The 20430-nt window shown below is 46.6% G+C and overlaps 1 long non-coding RNA gene across 4 annotated transcripts in view; it reads left to right on the top strand.

Moving 5' to 3' along the window:
• LOC140247081 (uncharacterized) overlaps nucleotides 1–20430 on the top strand; it is a 53498-nt gene that overhangs the window by 16960 nt on the left and 16108 nt on the right. For 3 of the 4 annotated variants that reach the window (XR_011902593.1, XR_011902592.1, XR_011902591.1), the window contains exon 3: nucleotides 12502–12568. This is a non-coding gene — a long non-coding RNA (uncharacterized lncRNA). Of the gene's footprint in view, nucleotides 1–6243; nucleotides 6365–12501; nucleotides 12569–20430 lie in introns of all 4 variants that reach the window. The other variant, XR_011902594.1, reaches the window with a different exon arrangement.

The following is a 20430-nucleotide window of genomic DNA, read 5'->3' as shown; positions in this document are numbered from 1 at the left end:
GACATCCCCTCCAACATCCCTCTCAGCTCTCTTCTCTGCTGTGCTCCTCACTGGCTGCTCCCCACGCTCATGTCTAAGTGGCAGATGCAACCAGGACATGCCTTTGGGAAATCAGCTCCTCCCTGAATACTGTTTGGAGAAGAAGAGGGCTGTGATTATTGCTCCCAGAAGAACTGTAATAGCTATTTACCCACAGCAAGAAAATGTTATTTTTGGGCAAAAGGGAGCTGTAATGTTTTCCTGTTACAGTAGTTGGCAGCATTTCTCTATAGCCCAAACATCTTCCTTAGCAGGATCTTTACTCGTTGCTGTAACTTTACTAGAGGAAGAGAAGTATGTGAATGTTTTTGGAATTCAGACAAAATATAATGAATGTAGGATAGCTCTAAACTCTAGGAGCCCCATAATGATTGAATGAAAGAGTGGCAGAGTGGGATCCAGAACCAGGAGCCTGAGATGAGAGGAGGTGGGTGGTTAAATGCAGTGTGTATGTACAGCAATTGTCAGAGGATAGGCCATTTGGAATACGTACAGTAACGGTATTGCTTTTCTGGGTTTATCCAGATGTTCTGACTTACTGAATTTGAGTGGTGGCATGGGGAAATGGGAACCAAATGAGTTAGCTGAGACAACTGCATTTGGAGGTCAACTTCGCTGAGTAACCTGAACAAAAATTCCAAAGTGGATTTCATGGAAATACATAATGAGAAAGTTAGGTAGTGACCTGCCTCTCCTACAGAAATGCCATCCCACGACCCTGATTTTCTCTCTCGTTATTATCTTGTCTCTAATCTGTCGTGGCTTCAGGCGAAGGTTACTGGAGAGACGGCTCTGGGTTAACCCTGGTAGAAGGTGTGTTACCCTGCGGCTTCATCCTACAGTGCCTACACAGACTTGACGCAGCAAGGGAGGAACAAGCTCTCCTCGGGGGTCCTGTTCAGCCAGTTGCCAGTTGCCCAGGTTTTCCTTTTTAACAGAGTAAGGGCTAGAGCCTCATCCCCACAACTCCAATGCAGCTGCCTGCATCACTGGCACTTCACCAGATGCCCTCCTCAGGCATCCACCACAGATACTCTCCCATCATAAATGGCCATCAGCCTTAAACAACAAGGAAAACCACTTGATTTTGGTCTTCACTTTGTTCCCTCAAGAGAGAGTTGCACACATTGCAGCAACCAATACAGGACTGCAAGCTGCTGGTGCAGGGTGTAGAAGGCAAGGTGTGTGAGGAGCGGCTGAGGCCCCTGTTGTGCTCAGCCCAGAGCAGGGCAGGCTGAGGGGAGGCCTGATGGCGGCTGCAGCTCCTGACAGGGAGCGGAGGGGCAGCGCTGAGCTCTGCTCTGTGTGACAGCGACAGGGCCCGAGGGAACGGCATGGAGCTGTCAGGGGAGGGCAGCTGGGGGTGAGGGAAAGGGGCTGCACCAGAGGGCGGTGGGCACGGAACGGCCTGCACAGGGCTGTGGGCACGGCCACCAGTGCCGGAGCTCAGGGAGCGTTTGGACAGCGCTATCAGACATTGGGGTTGGGTTTGGGGTGGTGCTGTGTGGAGCCAGGGGTTGGACTCGATGATCCTTGTGGGTCCCTTCCAACTGGGGGTATTCCATGATTCTATAACTACAATGTTGCAGGTGTTAAATCTAGTGCATCACCATTGAGCTAGTGTGAAAGGCTGGGTGCATAGCTGGATGGTAAAACAGTTAACACCTTAGGCCTACATACCATAGGAAAACCCCTCAGTTACATGTATATCAGATGTATGGCACCATTATGTAACACATGGCCGTTAAACCCCTTTTTTGTATGTTCAAAGGAATGGAGGAATGCATGCATCCCTTCTCAAGGCAGCTGCCTGCTCTAACACCCCACGGCTTTTAGGGAGGTCTACAAGGTACCTTGGAAGCCCTTATCAGGTGCACAGCCTAGCCAGCAAGCTGAACCACACAAAGATTAACTCTACCAAAGGGAGAGGAAGGAGGGAGGATTGCACTGAGACCAGTCAGCCCCCGGTGCCGCAGTCTGCCCAGCCAAAGGAGCACAAGTGTCAGCACAGAAGGAGCATGGGCATGTGGCTGGGAGAGCTGCCTTTTGGCAGGAGATCAGCAGTGGATCAGCATAGGCCAGTTGTGAAACTGCACATTCCTGTAGTCCCCGAGCTGCCAGAATCAGGAACCAGAATCATCTGTACTGGAGCCGGATAGTTCTGCAGTGAATGTTGATACCTTGGAGATATATGAAATCATTCACAAGCTGAAAGGAGCAGACTCAGACCACTTGTGCACTGAGGGTGACCCAGTGTTACCCAAGGGAATAAGTGCCTTGGGGCAGAGCTAGGGCCTTGTTCTCCAGAGCAGCTGGCATCAGTAGCTCATACAAGAACAAAAGGAGATAGCCACATTGGGGTTTGCACCAGAGAAAGGAAGAATGCAAGTTAACTTTATAGGGTGCCTTTAAAACAGTGATACCCTATTTTGGATATTGTTTCAATAGTTTGCAGTAGTAATGATGTCAGGCTATAAGCAATGCATAGTTTGTATGTGGACATAAGAACTTTTAGTAGACCAACTGATCAGGTTTACGTTGCAGACCTCACAGCCCTCCTTCAAAGCTTGTTTCAGATTGGAAGAGCTTATGTCTCCAAAGCTTTCTTTTCCCTTTGGGACGCTTTGTTTTTTATAAACTTCTTTCCTACCAGTCTTGCTTCATTACTAGTTCAAGGGGGCTCTCCAGGCCAAAGTTTCAGCTCATTGAATATCACATTAAATACACATTGGAGGTGAGATCACAGTGCGCTCTGAGTTATTTCTTCTCCCTTTTCTTCCCCCTGATCAGGCATAGCCATACATCATCTAGTGAAGCGACAGACAAGTTATTTAACCCCTTTGTTTTAAGATAGTAACCCAAAGGAAAGGGTCTGTCCAAGCTTTTGTTGCTCAGTAAACTGGGGTGCTTGTCCACCACTCCCACACTGGGACAGACACAAGCAAAAGAAACTAGATTTTCAGACACATTGCTTAATACAAGAGCAGTAACCTTGAAGAGGCCCACAAGGTAGCTATTGCCTAAGGTACCTTCTGGCTCAGGTAGCTGCTGTTGTAAAAGGGAACTTGACCACCTCATACTGAGGTTCAGAGGTGAAGAGTACACTTTGCAGCGGAAAGCTGGATTCCTTCCTCTCACACAGCTGCAGCACTGCAGAGGAGCTGAGGAATGCCCTGTAATTCTTCCTGCTTCATGTTTCCTCACTGTAGCTGCAGTCAGCATTACAGGAAGCAGTGCTGAACACACACCCTCCTTTTGTGCTTACTGAACCCTACGCTGGCAGCAATTGCTTGGCTTTTGTCAGCAAATAAAGAAGATAGCACAAGACACAGAAGATTTATAAGTATAACATCTCAGCACAGCACACTTGAATTTACCCTCACTCAAATCCCATTTACTTTAATAGGAATGTTGGTGCTAACCCCGTGTGGTGTTGAGGATATTTACCTCTTAGGCAGCAGATAATCTAGGAAGTAACAAGGTGCCATTTCCTACTGAAGGTACTGTCTGACTGCAACCACATGTTAATGGTACCATTTAGGGCCACAGTAGAGTGAAGCTTGATTTGCCGCTTACCAGCACAGTTACACTTTACTGCTGTGTGAACTGGGAAGGCTCTCGTTGCTGTTACTTTACAAACAAAAAACAAATGAGAAAAAAAAAAGGAAAATAAAAAGAAAGAAAATTAATGTACCAAAGCTGGAATGTTGTGACAGATTCATCATCTGTCTTTCTTTTTTTAATCTTCAGAACATAAAATGTTATTTTGGAATCAAACTCCTTAAGCTTGTTAGAGTTCTCTTACCTGTGTAACAGTGCTCCTTGCAGGTGATGTGGTCCCTCAGTTCCTGAACTCCACCAGGGATGGTGACTCCACCACCTCCCTGGGCAGCCCATCTCAGCACCTGACCACTCTCTTAGTGAAGAAATATTTCCTAATGTCCAACCTGAATCTCTTCTGGTACAATTTGAGGCCATTCCCTCTCATTCTGTTACTGTTACATGAGAGAAGAGGTTGACCCCCAGCTCACTGCAACCTCCATTCAAACAGCAGTACAGAGCAATAAGGTCACCCCTGAGCCTCCGCTTCTCTAGACTGAACAATTCCAGCTCCCTGAGCTGCTCCAGACCCCTCACAGCTTTGTTGCCTTTCTCTGGGCATACCCCAGGGTCTCCATGCCTTTCTTGTAGTGAAGGGCCAGAAAGTGAACACGGTATTTGAGATGCATCAGGAAGTTATCTTCCATACACCCTAGAAACCTCCAGATCCTTCTAAGAACTGCAAAATGCTGCCTTGCCCTTTCTTTCTCGGGTATTTTGCTTATTGCAGCAGAACCTCAGGACACACCGCTGCTGCGTTCTGCTCATCCCCTCAACTACAGCTGTATGCGGATGGCTTTGCTGCAGCGGACATGGAGATGAGTTTGGGGACGTATTAATGAGCGTATTAATGACGGATTAACTACAGTCCCTCACCTTGAAATGACTTCGTTTTGATTTCATATGGAAATGAGGCTTCTGCGATTCGCATGGCAGCTGCATACATGTGTTTCAGTGTGAGTCTTCCTTCAGGTCTGCCCTTCCCCAGGCACTTTGGAGTGCACAGATCAACTCCAGCAATCTTTAACAGACCACTAACGGTTTTAAAGGTAATTAAGTTGCTAAACGTTCATTAAAGTCGACAGTCAGCTGCTGGAGAAAGAGCTTATTGTCATTTAAAATAACAACGTGGCTCAAGGCACGGTTGCCCCAGAGAATCCCCACCGGAGAGGATGTTGTGCAAGTCCCGTTTTCCTCCCTGCATGCCTAGTAGCAGAGCAGGATCCTGCCCTAAAAGCTACAGTTCTTTTGCAGATTGTTTATAACGTTGAAATCACAGATACATTTTTCAATTGGTAATAACTGCCAGACACTAATGAATTCCTCCAAACTCAGGGCAAGACATAGCAGAGCACGTCTTAGCATCCTGCCAAAGGAGGCAGTTCATTCAAAGCTGTAAAGGGATTACCAGCAGTGTTACCCAAACCACTAGAAATAATCTTGTGGGATTAGAAAAGTGAATTTTGATGTGGTATACGCGGTAGCATCCAAACTGTTTTCATCAGATCTTTACGTTGTGCTTAGCGTATGTGTTCTCCTTCACCCATTTTGTACTCACCCTCATCCATTTTGTGAGTGCCAGTGCAGCAGCAGAAACCTCTGCCTAATGCCTCAGAGGAACAGCTGCATTAAGCCAGTTGTCGGTTTGCAACAGAAATTCTCTCCCTTTGCAGCCCTGCCCCACAAATACAGCAGAGCAGCGTCCCAAGTCACAGTGTAAGGAAGTGGGTGGCACAGAGACACTGCTTCTCCAGAAGCCCCAAACCCTTGTGCCACTCCATAGTGAGAGATGATGGGCATTGTGCTCATCCCCCAGCCCAGAGCTACCACTTAAAACAGATGTCTGTGTAAAAAAGGCCTCACACCTGCCAAACCACCAGCCTCAAGCTTCCTTCCTTGTTTCTTCAGGCCTCAGAATAACAAGAGCATTTGTGCAATGTGCAGCGTGCTCTGTGGTTTTCTCTTCTCCCTGAAGACATGCTATCTAATCTCCTCAGAGCAAAAAATCAAACAGCAGGCTTTGCAAGAGAGGAGAGAAAAGGTTAACAGAGACACCACGTGCACTTTGCTCAGCTGGCTTCACTTTTCGCCACACTTGAAAAGGGAAAAAGTGTGGGTCGGTGGCACAGACCTTACAGGAGCATTTGCATCTGGCAAAATGTCTGAGTGCTGCATCTGGGCTGCTTGTGAAGCATCGTGCACAGCACACTGAGCTAGAAAAATCAGTTGGCTGGAAAGTCAACTTGATTCAGAAACCTTTAAGGGTTCGACTTGAAGCTGTGGCAAGGATTTGGTGTTTTATTGCTGCTTCTCTTTTGGTTCCTGTTTTTGCTAGCATTGAGAAACGAGGTGCTTAGGAAGCAGCATGGTGTGTAACATACAGTATCAGCCTGTATACAAAGGAAGGAAGATGTGGGCCGCACACTGTTGAGGAAAGATCCTGTTTGCACAGGGAGCTGGAGTCGGTAAACCAGAACAGAACAGGGATGCAGAAAGAGCAGAAATTAAAGGAAATAAGCCCCAAATGTGAATGCTGTCTGTGTGCAAGAGCCCATGAGAGGTGCTGAAGCAGTTTTAAAACCTGGCTTATTTGTCTTTTCTCAGATTTCCTATCATTTAATGGAAGGGAGGAGAGAGAGGAGAGAGGAGACACACTTGGCTGCATTCCTCCTCTGGGCTTTTCTTCTGTGTCAGTCCTGCAGCACGTGACTCCTGCAACACTTAGGTTAGCATCAGATCTGCAAGAGTTGACTAAAGGTTTCTTAGCAGTAATTCCTTGCTGGTTTTTATCCCAACAACACGTGATTGCAGGAATGGCTTCTGAAAAGGTCCTGTCTGCATTTGTGATTTGTTTGGAAATGTATAAAAAACCTTCTCGTTCATTTCCATGAAATAATTAACTGATTTGATGAGCTTCAGTTCCTGATAAACATTTGCCTGTTCCACAGATGCTGTGTGTGTAACAGAGGGAAATTACTTCCCTGCAATGTGTGCCCATTTGAGATTATGTACTATTTTGTTAGCCTTTTTAAAGCACAGCCACTTAAGGTCGTTATACTCTCTAAATAAGACTCTAATGCAATTTTAGATAAACTCATCTTTTCAAAGTTGTATCAAACATCTTGATAATGGAGTGTCTTGTCTCTGCAACGGGAGAATTAGTCTGTGAGTAATCTGGGTGGTGCTGCAGCAAGTGTTTTGTTTTGAATTGATTCGAGCAGTTTATGGTCAAATTTAGAGACCAGCAGTGCACAGCAGCAAAACCTTGCATCCTTGTTCCTTTGTGCTTGTATATATAACCTTCCTGTGTTGGCATGAGCAACTCTGATCTTTGATACAGTGAACAGCTTCCTGCAGTAGGCAGAAGATAGAGCCTTAGCTGTGCCTTCAAGCTGCGTCAAGAATTTATCAGAGTTGCTGACTCCTAAAATGCAGGCGAGCAACGCCAGAGTACATATTATAAATGACCCTTTTCTCCTGGCCCACGGACTGTAAACAAGCTTGATGCAAATTCAGGCAAGGAAAGCTCCATGCCAAGGAGTTCATTGATTTCTTTGTGCTGTGAGTCTGGTGGTCTGGGACTGCTAAAGCCATCTGTAAAAAGGCAACAAATGAAAATGCCTCCTCTGTGAAATTAGCAAGAATTTTAATTGCAACAACCCTGAGACATTCCAAAGCACATCAGAGCCTTCCTGGATCAGAGCAAAGAATAACATAGTTCTTATCCCAAAGCTCCCATGATGTGGTTAGCCAGGACTAAATGGGGAGTGAATCATGGCCTGGAAGAGAGGAAACTGATCTGGGGTATTCTTTTAAGCGTTGAGATGAGCTTATTTGCTTGGGTGATTTCCATGTGGAATTTGCATGTTTTGAGCTTTTGTATAGCTGGTGGGTGACATCACTGGATAGTTTTGGTCATTTTAGTGGCAAGTGCAATATGATGCGCGAGAGGAAAGCAAAGGAGGTTAGAATCCCTCCTTTGCTTTAGGTGCTGCACCTCCTGTGCAGCTGCAACGTCTCTGGCACCAGGTACTCTCCATGCTGATGGAATGGGGCAAGAAGAGGTACCAGGGATGATCACAGCTCCTGTGCATCACTGCAGTGAAGCAACACAGTGCTGCAGGCTTCAGCAGCACTGCCAGGTACCGTTGGGTGTGGTATGGCTGGGAGGTCAACAGGTATGACTGGGTGCCTTATACATAGGAGCTCCCCAGGTATGGTTGGGTGCTGTATGGATTGGAGCTGCCTAGGTATGGCTGAATGCTGTATGGCAGTTGGGTGCCATATGGATTGGAGGTCTCAAGGCTGAGGTTTGATGGGAGGTATGAGCTCCGTGAAGCAAATCCTGCCTTCTTATGTAGCGCATGTGTGAAGTGGGAGCTGATCCCCACTTCTGTTTGTATCAGAACTGTGTTCATATGGCATCCCTCCTAGAGGTCTCATCCCATGCCAGGGACACAGGATGTACACCACCCCAACCACTAAGTGCTGCTGCCTGACCATAGCAGGAGTTCCTAGTGGGATGGGATCTCTGGGGGCATAGCTCAGGAAACTGTAAGTGTCCTCTAGGACACAATGTGGCTATGGGCACAAAACATCAAGGAGTGCCTGACCCAGATGGCAAGATGTCCTCTCTTGTCACCCACCCCTTTGGTAAATTTGTGCAGTCTCTCTGGGTATTACACTATGCATGTCTAAAAAGGAAATAGGAAGGAGCTTTGAATGGAAATTCTGAGCAATCAGCAATGGAGCAGAACCCAACCAACTTCCCGTCGCACTGGCTGTGAGCTTCAGTTTGGAATGATCGGAGGCCCTGAACTTTAAACAGAGCCTTGTGAAATTAGGAAGTGCTGGAGATACTGTGAAACAGCAGCGAGATTGTCCCAGCTGTACTTACCCTGTAATGCAGATGAGGTCGGGCCTCTGTCCCAGCAAGGCAGCCACACTGCTTTGCTGCCCTCATGTCTCCCAGCACAGCTTGGACATTGCCTCTGAGCCCTCCTGAGAGGCTGTTCCTCCAGGCTTGGATAAAGCCAACTCTTTTTGTTCCGGGGGTGGCCGTGGGAGAGGAGCTTGCTGTATATAAGAGCTCTGCCACTTGCCAAAGGGCGAGAGAACACACCCTGGTCTGTTCTGTTTACGACGTAAATCACAGTGTCAAATTTGTCTTAAGCTTCAACAGAGATGTGCCAGAGAGATTTTTATCCCATAACAGCATTACGCATGTACAGCTGCCACGAAAACACATGTGAATAGAGCAAGGGGGGAAAGATCTGTGATCTGAGAGCTTAATATCAGCATTGTCTGGGTTTTTTTTCTGTACAACCTCACCCCAATCAAAAAGTGGTTACCATGAATAGATAGTGCGTGGAGGAGTATTGTTACAGCATCAACGCTTGTCTCCAGTTAATTAGTTTCTCATCCAAGGACTGCTGAGTGCGTTATCTCATCCCAGGGAAGAGCCACTCCCACTAGCAATGTAATTCAGCAGAGCTAGGAACCAAATGAATTGCCAGGCTGCAAAACCCTCTTTAACAATGGGATCCTCATTCCCCACGAGGAGGTGTGGTTTTTGGGCAGCCACTTTCAGCCTCTTGGATTACTTCACTTGGATGAAGGAGCTTATGCAATGCATGCGTACGTTGGTGTAAACCCATCTGAGATTTGCTAGAATCAAAAGTTTAGCACTGAGAGTCTGCAAACCTCGCACGGGTAAATACAGGTAAAGGCTTCTTTTGTGCATGTGTAAAAAGGAGTGAAAACGTGATTGTCCCGTACTGCTTCAGGTTTGTAAATACAAGAGCACTGAACTTCAACACCAGAATTGGTGGAAGGGAAGGAAAGAGGATATATTTCTCCCATGAAGATGTTTGCCTGAATATGTTGAAAATAAGAGAGCAAGGGATGCTGATCATTAAAATGGTTCGGTCATGAAAATGATAGCATTTTCAGTTCAAAGGGAGATGGATGGAGTGGGCAACTCCAGAATATGTGAAGATGGGAGCTCTGTGCAGCCTCACTACTGGACTTGCTTTCTGTGCTAGTGGTGCCCAGGGAAATGGCCAAACTAGTCCGGAACAGTAAAGGCTCTAATCCCATTTCATTGTTTATACCCTGCTTATATCCAGGCACTTTCAGATAGAGCGGGCTGCTGCGTTTCACAATTGTGGGAAGGGCTCCCCAGCTGCACAATCCAAACGTTTTGAAGTGAAACACAGTACATTATATTAACTTGGTTCAGACAATCAGCTTTAAACATCTGAATCTCGTTTCTTGATGTTAATTCCTCTTGCTCAATCTTTATTTCAGCTGCGTGGAATTCTCAGACCTTTCTGACCCTGATTTATTGTTTCCTGATGTTTTATTGCTAAGTCACTGAGGTTTCAGGGAGGCTGATGTTTCTGAAATGCACACACCTTTGATTGTACGCATGGCCAGCATGTCAGGCCGAACCTCTCATGTGTTCTGTATCTATCATCATCTCCACTGCTGTGTCCTCTGCAGTTTTACGATTTACCGCACTTATCTGTGTGCCTCATTGATACAGCCCTCCTTAAAATGTGGTTATTATTTAAGGCTTTTCAAGCTCAGCCTCTGCATACTGCAAAACTTGATCTGAGCTTACGTTCGCTCTTGTCACTCATATACAGGTTCCATCTGTTCCCCTTTTCCTCTCCCTTTGCTGCTTGCCACATCCAGACCACATGCTGCTTATACATTGTACAATAGGCATTTCTGCACACACACTTCTGAAAATATGTCTCTTAGTGCTTTATTGTTAGCATGTGTCTTGTTGCTTAAGGCAAGTTTTATCAGCAATGATTCTGTTGTTTACAGACACGTAGAATAAAACAGGGTACTGATAAAATGTGACTGGAGGAGAGGAGATCTTTGATGCGCCAGTTACACTGTTTATGCCAGCTTTCTGAGCATGTTCCCTTGCCACTGCTTCCCCAAATTCAGTAGTTGCCTGAGGATAATACCAGATCCTAACATCTCAGCAATGTAAGGACAAGCTTCGCTCTGCGTGTTCCTGCTCCATGTTGGTAGGGGTTCCCCGGCACCTCCTACTCCACTGTGCCTGGTTTACAGTTGCACTGCAGTGCCTTTACATAATGGCTTTACATATTCTTCTATTTGGGGAAAAAAACAAATCCACGGATAAACTAATTCAGGAAGTGCCATCAGTGCTGCAAAGCCCTGTGCAGACCCCACTCTTGCAGGAGGTGAGCTGACCCCCAGCAGCTTCCCCAGTGCATGAGTGGGAGCGGACCCATGGATGTGCAGTGGATATGAATTAAGGCAGGTAGGTCCTCTGGGACCCATCTCAGATCTTTCCCATCACACCCTGCTCCATACCTGCAATAAGACTGAAGTAACTGCAAACAGATCACACCGAGTACAGCTCCCAGTAACGTTCCTGGGTGTCTGCAGAGGGGCTGGCACAGAGCCCATGATGATAGATTACTGCCACCCAGGGATTTTCCACAACATCAGGAAAATCCCCAGCAGCCCCAAACCCCTGGTTTCCCATTTGCAGAAGCCTAAGACCTACCAGTGGTGATGGTAGTCTCTACTACTGGCACCTCAAAGTGCCAGAGAGACAATGGCAAAAGCTTTATTCATGAGGACTACTGAAAAGAAGCTGTGAGCAACCAGACGTAAGGACCCTTCTGCTTCTGCCTTCCACTACAGCCACGGTTCATTGGGTGCCTCCTGGCTCCTATCCCACCACGTGCTTCCCAGCCCACCCTGTCCCCTCTGCTGCCCAGCAAAAGCTCGCCTGCTGAAAAGAGGCAGGCAAGAAGAGATTGTTTTCATCCATACCAGAATACTCCTTTTTGGGCTATAATAGGCTCAAAACACCTGCTAACAGTCTGCAGTGAGACTGCCACAGTGTCAGTCTGCCAAGTGCTCGCTCTGGGTTCATCCACACAATCAGCGCACAGCCTGTGCCCAACAAAGGCAGTTCCTAAAGCGAGCGGTCCCTTGGCAGCTCTCAGTGGAAAGGACCACCAGGTACTTTGCATTTCTGTTCCAGTCTGCACCAGAGCTTGAGGACGTGGATCAGCCAGAGCAGAGGCAGGAAGAACGTGAACGAAGAGAACAGAGCAGAGCTCTTGGCAAGCTGTTGTTGATTAAAAAGAAGGCAGGTAGGAACAGAGATGGAGCAAGTGCCTAAGAGTTATTCAGGAGAAACAGGGGCATCAAGTGATGTTTGAGTATGGGAAAGAAATCAGTATCTGTGGTTTTCATTTGTGTTCAGAGTGCTAAAAGCAGAAGTGGTTGCTGGAGTCTGAACAGGAATCTGAGGCTGAGCTTGCAGCTTCCTCACAAATTGGAGGAGAAACTATTTGTTTGATTTCCAGGCTCAGTGGTAGAAGAGCTCTTACATGTAGGATTTTGCTTTTTGCTTTTTGGAAACAAATTACTATGTGAGCAGTGGAGCTAATAACACTTGGTTTCCCACGGGTCTGTGACTGGAGAACCCCACTCCTCCCATAAACAACAAGCCCTGTTCTCCCCTCCCTATGTGCCTTATGAACAGCACTCTGATCTGTGCTGGCTGACCAGCTAACAAGTGCATGGTCAGCCTGCCTGCCTGCACCAACTAGTCAGCTGCTGGCTGCATTTCTCTAACTGAGGTCTCTGTCCCTTGCCCAGCCAACCACAAAATTTAGTAAGGAAGTCAGTGCAACTTCTACCTTTTTGTTCTATAGCAAAACATGTAAAATTACTAATGGAGCTGGATGGGCAGATTGAATCTGAGCTAAAATGTTCTATTGTGTTGGCCTTGGATGTACCTTTAGGATGTCAGTCCAGGTTCTGGAAATCATTTCTCTCCCTCTCTGTCTTTTTCAGCTATTTTTAACCTGGATGTGGTCTGCGATTTGTTTCACACACAGCTCTGAAATGGCACAGCTGAGGGGTAAGTGACTGCTGGGGTAGGGGAGGGGGAAATCAGGAGCTGCTTATGTTGGCACCAATGCTGAAAGAAGTGTTCATGAAATGACAGCTTTGGACTCTCCCTCTCAGTTCTGTATAAAGTGAAGTCCCGCATTGCCCCACAGAAAGGCTGCGAAGATCAATATACTCACAGTCTGAATGTGCTCAGATGTAGGGCAAAAGGATCTGGAGAAATCAAGTCATCCTGTGAAGAAAAAAAACACCAGAGACAATGGCCACTTTAAAACGTACAATTTTCTGTCACAGTTCAACACGTCAGTACTGCCCACGTCTCTGTGTACCGCCCTCTGAGTAGGCTCTCCTAAGAGAAATCATTTCTGTGGAAGCCCAGTCACTGTGCAGAGTGTGCATCAATTCACAGGATCGAGTTCTAACAACCCTTTATCTGAGCTCCTATCCGTACAAACCTGGGGCTTGGTTTTATCTGGAAAACGCATAGGAAAAAGCTTCTTGAGCGTTGATTTACGAAATGAGATCTCTAATTGCAAAGCATTTCTTTTCTTCAGTTAAATATAGCTGATTGTAACGTGTGAGATCTGTCTTTTCCCTCTGTGTTCTGTTTAACGCTGTTTGTTAGACATGAAAGGGAAAGAGGATTAAAAGGGAGAGATGCTATCGTAAACAGCCCTTCAGGGTAGGTGGGAAAACAACAGTAACTCTCTGAAACAGAACACAGGGATGCCCTTAGGAAAAGGTTTTGAAAGTGTCCTGCATTTGAAAGTTAATGAGTAAATAAATCTCTAACATTACTTTAAAGGCTGACAGTGCCAGCTTTAACATCTCAAGCATTGCACCGCAACTGAGAAGAGACAAAGGGAATTTTTAATGGGCAATAAGTGGACTAATATTTTTGGATGCAAAGCTAAAAGCGGGTTAGTCCTGATGAGATGTGGGTTTGTTCCGTACTTCCTGACACAGCGGCTTTACTGTGTAGGGTTTGTTTGCCTTACATTTCTGATGAGGGGCTACTTTTTCCTTAAAAAAAAAAGGAAAAAAAAAAAAAAAAAGGATGATCTTGATAAATAATCTTTCTTTGAGCTACAGTAAATCCATTGAGTAAAGAGTTTGTGGGCCTTGGGGGTTGTGTGGGCATGTGTCTGACCGTCTCCCTGCTGTCCTGTGGTGCCTTATATCTAGATCATGTTGCTTGGTCTTCTCTGCCCTGCAGCACTACAAGATCTCCTTGCACAGATCCCATGCTAGCGCAGGGCTGGTGGGCAGGCAGCCACATCGCTTCTCATCCCAAATAGCTGCACAATCTCTGCTAGTCCAGTCACAGTTGTGTCCCCTTTGCACTTGGTGAGTTACATCCACAGTCCTGGATTTGATTGCTGTCCTTGGTGCCTTGCAAGTCCAGTCCTTCCCAGGAAGGAGTCATAGCAGAACTGGTAGCTGCAAGGTAAGAGCCTTGATGGGAGTATTCCCTCGCTGCTGTCCTCACGTCGCTGGCAGTGGGAGTATGATTTCTCCCTGTGCGCTTCTCTCCCACGCTGTTGTACTTAAAATGAACAAACTCGTGGTTACCATGTTCTTGGATGTCAGGCATTTCAGAGAAAAAACTAGCCATATCCAGAGCTTTTTTGTTACAGCCTCCTCATTCTCAGGGTCCTCTGCACATGGCTGTCATGAGCCTTAAGGAGCTGCAGTGGCTTCCACAAGTGTGACACCTCAGTCAATAGCAGACTTCCTATTTTGTTTGTGCCCACAAAAAGCAAAACCAGATGTTTCTGGTGTAAACAGCTCATCTGTGCCCACTGCCTATACAGCCCTCTACTAAAGAAAGACGACCTGCCCCTCATTACTTGCCACAGGAGGACAGAAAGAGCTGCTAACTGGGGAAAAGAAGGGGAAAAGGAGGATGCTGCTGGGGAAGGGGGAATTGGGAAGGATATGTAGTTTGGAATGGAAATCTTACAGTAAGAGAACAGGCATCTAACGAGGGTTGGGAGAGAACTTCAGAAGTTCACGGACTGTTTCACAAAGTTTCTTCCTAATCCCTATTTTTTCCAAGGCTGCTGTGCTTTTATGACAATACTGAGACTTGTGCATCAGCACAAGTTGCCAACCTATAAAAAGAAGAGCGAATCAGCTCTGTAAGCTTTAGCCATCCAAATGTGAAGGAGTACATGCCAGCCCATGGCAGAACGCATTAATAGCACCTCTACTCCTTTATCACAGCTGCTTTCTGAGTCATCCTTTTCCTGAAGGTCAGTCACCACCTTCCAATGTTTTCTTGGTTGATAAAAAATATTTAGTGCAAATTTTTGTTCAATTGTTATCCTAATCTGTCTGCTCACACCTTGATGCCACCCACATCCTTGCAGTCAAGGATCTATACAGCTCCTTGGGAGCCTTCTACCCTTTTCCCTGCACTCAACCTCTTGCCATGTTGCATGATGCTCAAGAACATCATCTGCTTTTGTGATGTTGAAAACTTCAAAAGGTGGACAGAAGAACAGGATTGATTCCTCTGTGTCCTCTTCTTCTCCTTCTCAGGCCCTCTTTCAGTACATTCCCAGTATCTTTCTTTTCACTAGCTCCTTTGGGGTTAGTCTTCCTTGAGTATCTGTGTGAAAGTGACAGGCTGTCAGTCGAGCACATAGCCTTTCACTTGACTTTCTCCAGGGAATGCAGCCTTGCACAGATACAGGTATGCCTGAGACTGATTCTCTTGCTCTCTTAGGGACAATACCACACAAGGTTAGCTCTATTGTGCCCTTTTATACTATGGAAGTTAGCAACAAAAGTGATAGATTTATACAACTAAAAGACAAAACAGCAATGAAAAAACAGCTCCGTTAAGTCCATCTTTAATACACAGATACACACATACCTACGTACATACAGAAATAAATATACATGTAGCTCTTGCTCTGCCAAGTCCTGTGCAGTTTCTGCCATCCTTGTGAGCAACTGGGGCATGAAAGTACAGAAGGAAGAGGAGATAGAGCTGTTTTGTTTATGAGCAAGAGGCTGCTTGCACAAGTAATCATGCTGGTGGTGCAGTCTCAGGCACTCAGACTGGTGTGAGTCTCCAGTAAAGCCTGTTGTGACCCTCTGTGGAAAAAACTCAAGACTTCAGCTTTCTTCTGGCTGATAAAGCCAGTATTGTGAAGAAACCAGAAATACTAGTCCTGTTTAAGAGCTGCGCTGTGCCCCGGGCAAGAATACTAACACAGGATTCTCCCTTCAAGTAAAAGAGAAACGATCAGATATTCTCAGTGCAGGCCCAGGTGGAAGGCTCTACTAGCTGGGAATATGCACATTGTGTGGCTCCAACGGCAAAGATATGTGGTTTGTGGGAATATAACCCCATCAGGAAAAAGGCTTGGTTCATGGTGCAGAAGCAAAGAGGAATTTAATCACCTGCCTTCCCTTGGTGAAAGTTAGGTGGTCTCAATGCTTCTTAAGTTTTGACTCACTGAAAACAGCATTGCATCCAGCAAAAGGTGAAACATGGGGAAGAGGAACTGCATGGGTAGGTAAGCGTATGCAGCCAAATGGATAGAGAATTTGGGTACTCATACTGTTAAGACAAGCATCATAGAAAGTGGGGGAGTTCAAAGAGAACTACAAGAAAATTTTCTTTACAGTGGAAGAGATCAAATATAGAGCAGGGACTTTTCAATGGGTGGGGGAAGCCTCTTGAGATAAAATCTGTTGTCCTGTTTCCTGTCCTTGTCCACTGCCTAAAGACTCATGGCAAGAAGCAATATCAAGTGTGGAACGTGGCCTTAGTAAGTATTATTTTAGCAGCACCAAAATCATTTTAGCAAATCCTATCACAGCCCAGGGGACAGCCGGTTTCCTTGCTTATTTCTTACTCCTTCTGTGCCTTGCCTCATTCTAAACATGACACTTTGACTAAAGAAAACATTCCCGTTACCTGCTCTGTAAAATCACACTGACATCCTTCCCTTCAGCCTTCATCACTTCAGTGTGGCACAGGGCATAAGTCATCTGTTCAAATGCAAGTGTCAAGCTCAAATAAATGCTCTTGGGACCCCAGTAACTGTAGTGACTGGATTTCCACTGACTGTAACAGGCAAGCTGTGCTCCAGGACTCACTAATGCTTCCCATAAGCCTTGTGGATGCATAGTCAGAGTCTTACAGACAGACCTATAACGTGCTACAGAGAAACAGCAGGCATTGCAAGTGTCTCATGTCCTGCCATAGCAGGACTCTTTGGCAAGTATTTTAGAGTGAATGAGTCTCTCTATTGCATCTAGACTCCTAACTCTATCCCTGTCCAAAACTGGTGTGTATTTTTCCTTGGGACAGTGCCCAATCTGAAGAGTTAGTGTTTTCCACACAAAAATGCCTGCTTGGTAAACTTCCAAGAAGTTCTATTTTTGATTCAATGAAGAATGGCAGCTTTCCATGGAACTTAATTTTCTTTCTTCCTTTCTCTCCCCCCCCCCACTCCTCCCAAAACCAAGATTACTCAAAAATCCATAATTTTTCATTTGGAAATGCTGTCAGGGAGCCTCATGGATGTCAGAGTTCAATTGTCTTGGTCTGCAGGAGGTCGGATGGTTTTTGGAGTCATCCTTTCAAACTTGAAAAACTACAGTAGTTCTTTATTGTCTTTACTTTTTCATTGCACTGCTTTCCCTCCTCTTGAATTGAGGGCAGCAGAGGTTCTGCTGTGGAGCTCTGAGAACTGTGGTGCTTTAACACTCTGCTTCTGCTCCCCAGCCCATAAGGTAACTTGCCACCATGAAGGATTAGGAGTGGAGCCACAGCTGTTAGGCAGCTACTGGAACTCACTCCATGTCAGGGTAAAGATCTGCTGATGTGTGACTGCCTGAGAGCTGGAGATACACAAAGATCTTGCCGGAAGATCCCCGGTGGCGCAGCGGTAGAATTCCCGTCTGCAACACCAGGGGGCCCGGGTTCGAATCCCCCCTGTGGAGCAGGGGGTAAAGTGCCGCTCTGCTACACAGAGGGCTCGAATCCCGGGAGTTGGACTCGATGATCTCTAAGGTCCCTTCCAACTCGCACAATACTATGATACTATGAAGCCTTTTATCCTCCTGCATCCAAAGTTTGCTTACTTGGGTGTGCAAGTTGTTCTATAGTCTGCAAACCACGTCCAGAATAGCTGAAATTTTCCGGACCATGCCATCACCCTACTGGCTCCCACGTTTTGATTCATTTTCTGTCCCATTTTGCATCTCCAGAGTTCTCAGTGAGCAAGAACTGAGCGTCTTCCAAGTCATAATGATCCTCACTTGTTCACTCTCACAAACAGAATCCCTTTGGCCTGCAGCCAGGGCTGCAATAAGGGCCAGGCACATACAAGGGCAGCTTAAAAGCACCTCAGCTTTGGGAAATCCTGCTGGGCTGTAAAAAGCTGCCCACAAACCCAAATCAAGCAAGGCTTGTCTGATAATTCTTTGGCATAATCCCCAAACTTGCTGAGCAGCTTTTCCATACAAAGTATTTCCAGGTGGGTTATTAGGGCCTCTATCCCTTCCATCTTGTATCCTCTTGTGGTTGAAAAAGGAATTCTTTAGAGCAGGCTGTTTTTTAAAGGAAGACGAATATCCTCCTTTACATTTCTGGTTCCTGTAAACCAGAAGGATACTTTGCAGGATGCAAACTCTTCCTGCTGCAGCTCACAGGTCTCACCTCCCCACAGGGCTTGTGCAGGACTTTCACTTACAGAGATAAGTTCACAGGGAGGTTGGTACTAGTTCAAACAGCAGTGTGAACATTCAGTACAGCACAAAGGTGCTATGCTCTGTTAAACTAGTTTTCTTTCCCATGTTTTTATAGCAGTATCACCGTAGCCACATTTGGGCCTGTGCTATTTTAATGGTACTGAAGTAGTTAAAAGGAAACAGCTGAGCTGAGCGTGTCCTGCAGCTCAGAGTCCTGTGGCTTAGGGCAGGAGGAGGCAAGGTCCTGGGCCCAAGCAGCCCTTCCATCTTTGAGTGAGCATGCTTATGCTGTTTCACTACAGCAGTGTTTCCACGTGTGTATGTACAATTCATCAGTAAAGCTGAGCCTTGCCAGGAGAACCTGCGTTTCCATGAAGCCCTCCCTGCTGCTGTAACACAGCAAAGCTTTGGTTGCTTTCTGCCAGGGGAAGGCTGGTTTGCTGTCATCCCTGCAAGGAGAGCGGCAGGCAGACAGCTTGCTGACCTGCTGTTATTTTTTCTCACTGCAACAATCTGTGGCTGCTGTGAATGGGATTATAGAAAATGAGTCCCCAGCGTAAGGCTTGCAGATCTAGAGATATCATAGGAGAGAAGCAGGAAAAGAAATTACAGAGTTTTCCTTTGGAAACCGTTAGTGCAATAAACTAGTTCCTTTGCTGGTTTGAGTCTATGGGGTCTGTGCCACCACAGAGCGTGAAGAGAGGTGGAGATGGAACACTGCAGAACTTGAAAAGGTTTCTGTGAGTTAAAACATGCTGTTTCACTTTGAGACACATCAAGATGGGATGATTTGAATGTACGTGGTGTGTCTGAAAAAAATAACCAGCTGTGGTGGTAAAATCCAACCAGGCAGCTAAAGATCTGTTTTGAAGCTGGTCTGCCAGCGAGGCCTTGCTCTCCAGGGAGGTCTAAATCACCGTGAGCTGAAGGACGCAGGAGGCAACCTGGATTTCTTTCCTGCCACTGCCTGAAAGAAGCCAGCACTGGTCCCAGCTGCAGTGAGGCTGAGAAGGCCGCAGCGCAGACGCAGTGCCTTGGAGTGACTCAGGGCCTTCTCCACTCTGACTTCCTTCCAGCATCCCCTCCCTGGGCTGGAATCTCAACGCCTCCCACTCTGAGATCTTTTTTGTTTTGTTTTTTCCCCAGCACAGCACAGCCTGTTCCTGCTGGTGGCCACTCAGCTGTGCCGAGCGCTGCTGCTGCCACTCACACCTGTATCAGGCAGTGAGCAGCACTTCAACCCAGCTCAGGTGGGGAGACCTGCTGAGACACCCCATAGCTACCTGGGCTGAGAGGTGCTGCAACAAAAAGCAGCCTGGACAGCCCTGGTAAAGCCAGAGAACTCTATGTTCAAGGGGGTCAACAAGAGCAAAGGCAGGAGGTGCTACAAAGACGTTATTTTCCCTCATAACGAACAGCAGAAAGCTCCACCCAAGTTTCACTTCTCATTTCCATTTTGTATCAAAAACAAACAAACAAACAAAAATCAACACTTGCTACTGTGTTTTGCCGTCGCCGCCATGTGATCTGGGCATGTGATTATGTTGTTGATAACTTGGTTCTTTTGTAGAATCAGATTCATAGCTGCTGTAGGAGCCCGTGCAACTTGTCGGAGCAATTCTCTCCCCTGGCAAGTCACACAAGCTGCAGAGCTGCTCCCTGCCCCAGGCTGCCCAGCGGATCTCTGCCTCCCCCTGCAAGGATGACTCCTCGCCATCCTTTTGCAGAGCACCAGCTGTACTCATTTTTAGGAAAGCAGGCGGAATTCCTCATAGCTGCAGTGTGGAACGCTGTGCGACACCTCAGTGATGAGACAGTAGGTTTTTGTCCAGTCTTTCCTCCCACTGGAAGTAAATAAAAAGGGAAGGATGAGTTTCATTAGGGAAAAAAAAAAAAGAAAAAAGGCTGCGCTTGCCAGCCTGCAGTGCACTGTGTGTGTTTGGTTTCCGCTCAGCCTGCAGAGATCTGCCTGTGCAGATCTGTTTAGTCATGTTGCATGGACTGGATGGGGCTGTTTGGCAGTGCTGGTTCCCAGCTCCCTCAACAAGCAGATGTTAGCCATAATTAGGAGCCATCCCATCAGAACCTCCCTCCCACCCAGCACTCTGAGTCTGAACAAGGTTGGCAGCCAGGAGCTTCCAGGGGGGAAGGGGTACA

Source organism: Excalfactoria chinensis, chromosome 1 (genome assembly GCF_039878825.1).
Source record: "Excalfactoria chinensis isolate bCotChi1 chromosome 1, bCotChi1.hap2, whole genome shotgun sequence".
Lineage (NCBI taxonomy): Eukaryota > Metazoa > Chordata > Aves > Galliformes > Phasianidae > Excalfactoria > Excalfactoria chinensis.
Note: the sequence above shows the minus strand (reverse complement) of the source record. Positions and strands in the feature narration are given on the sequence as shown.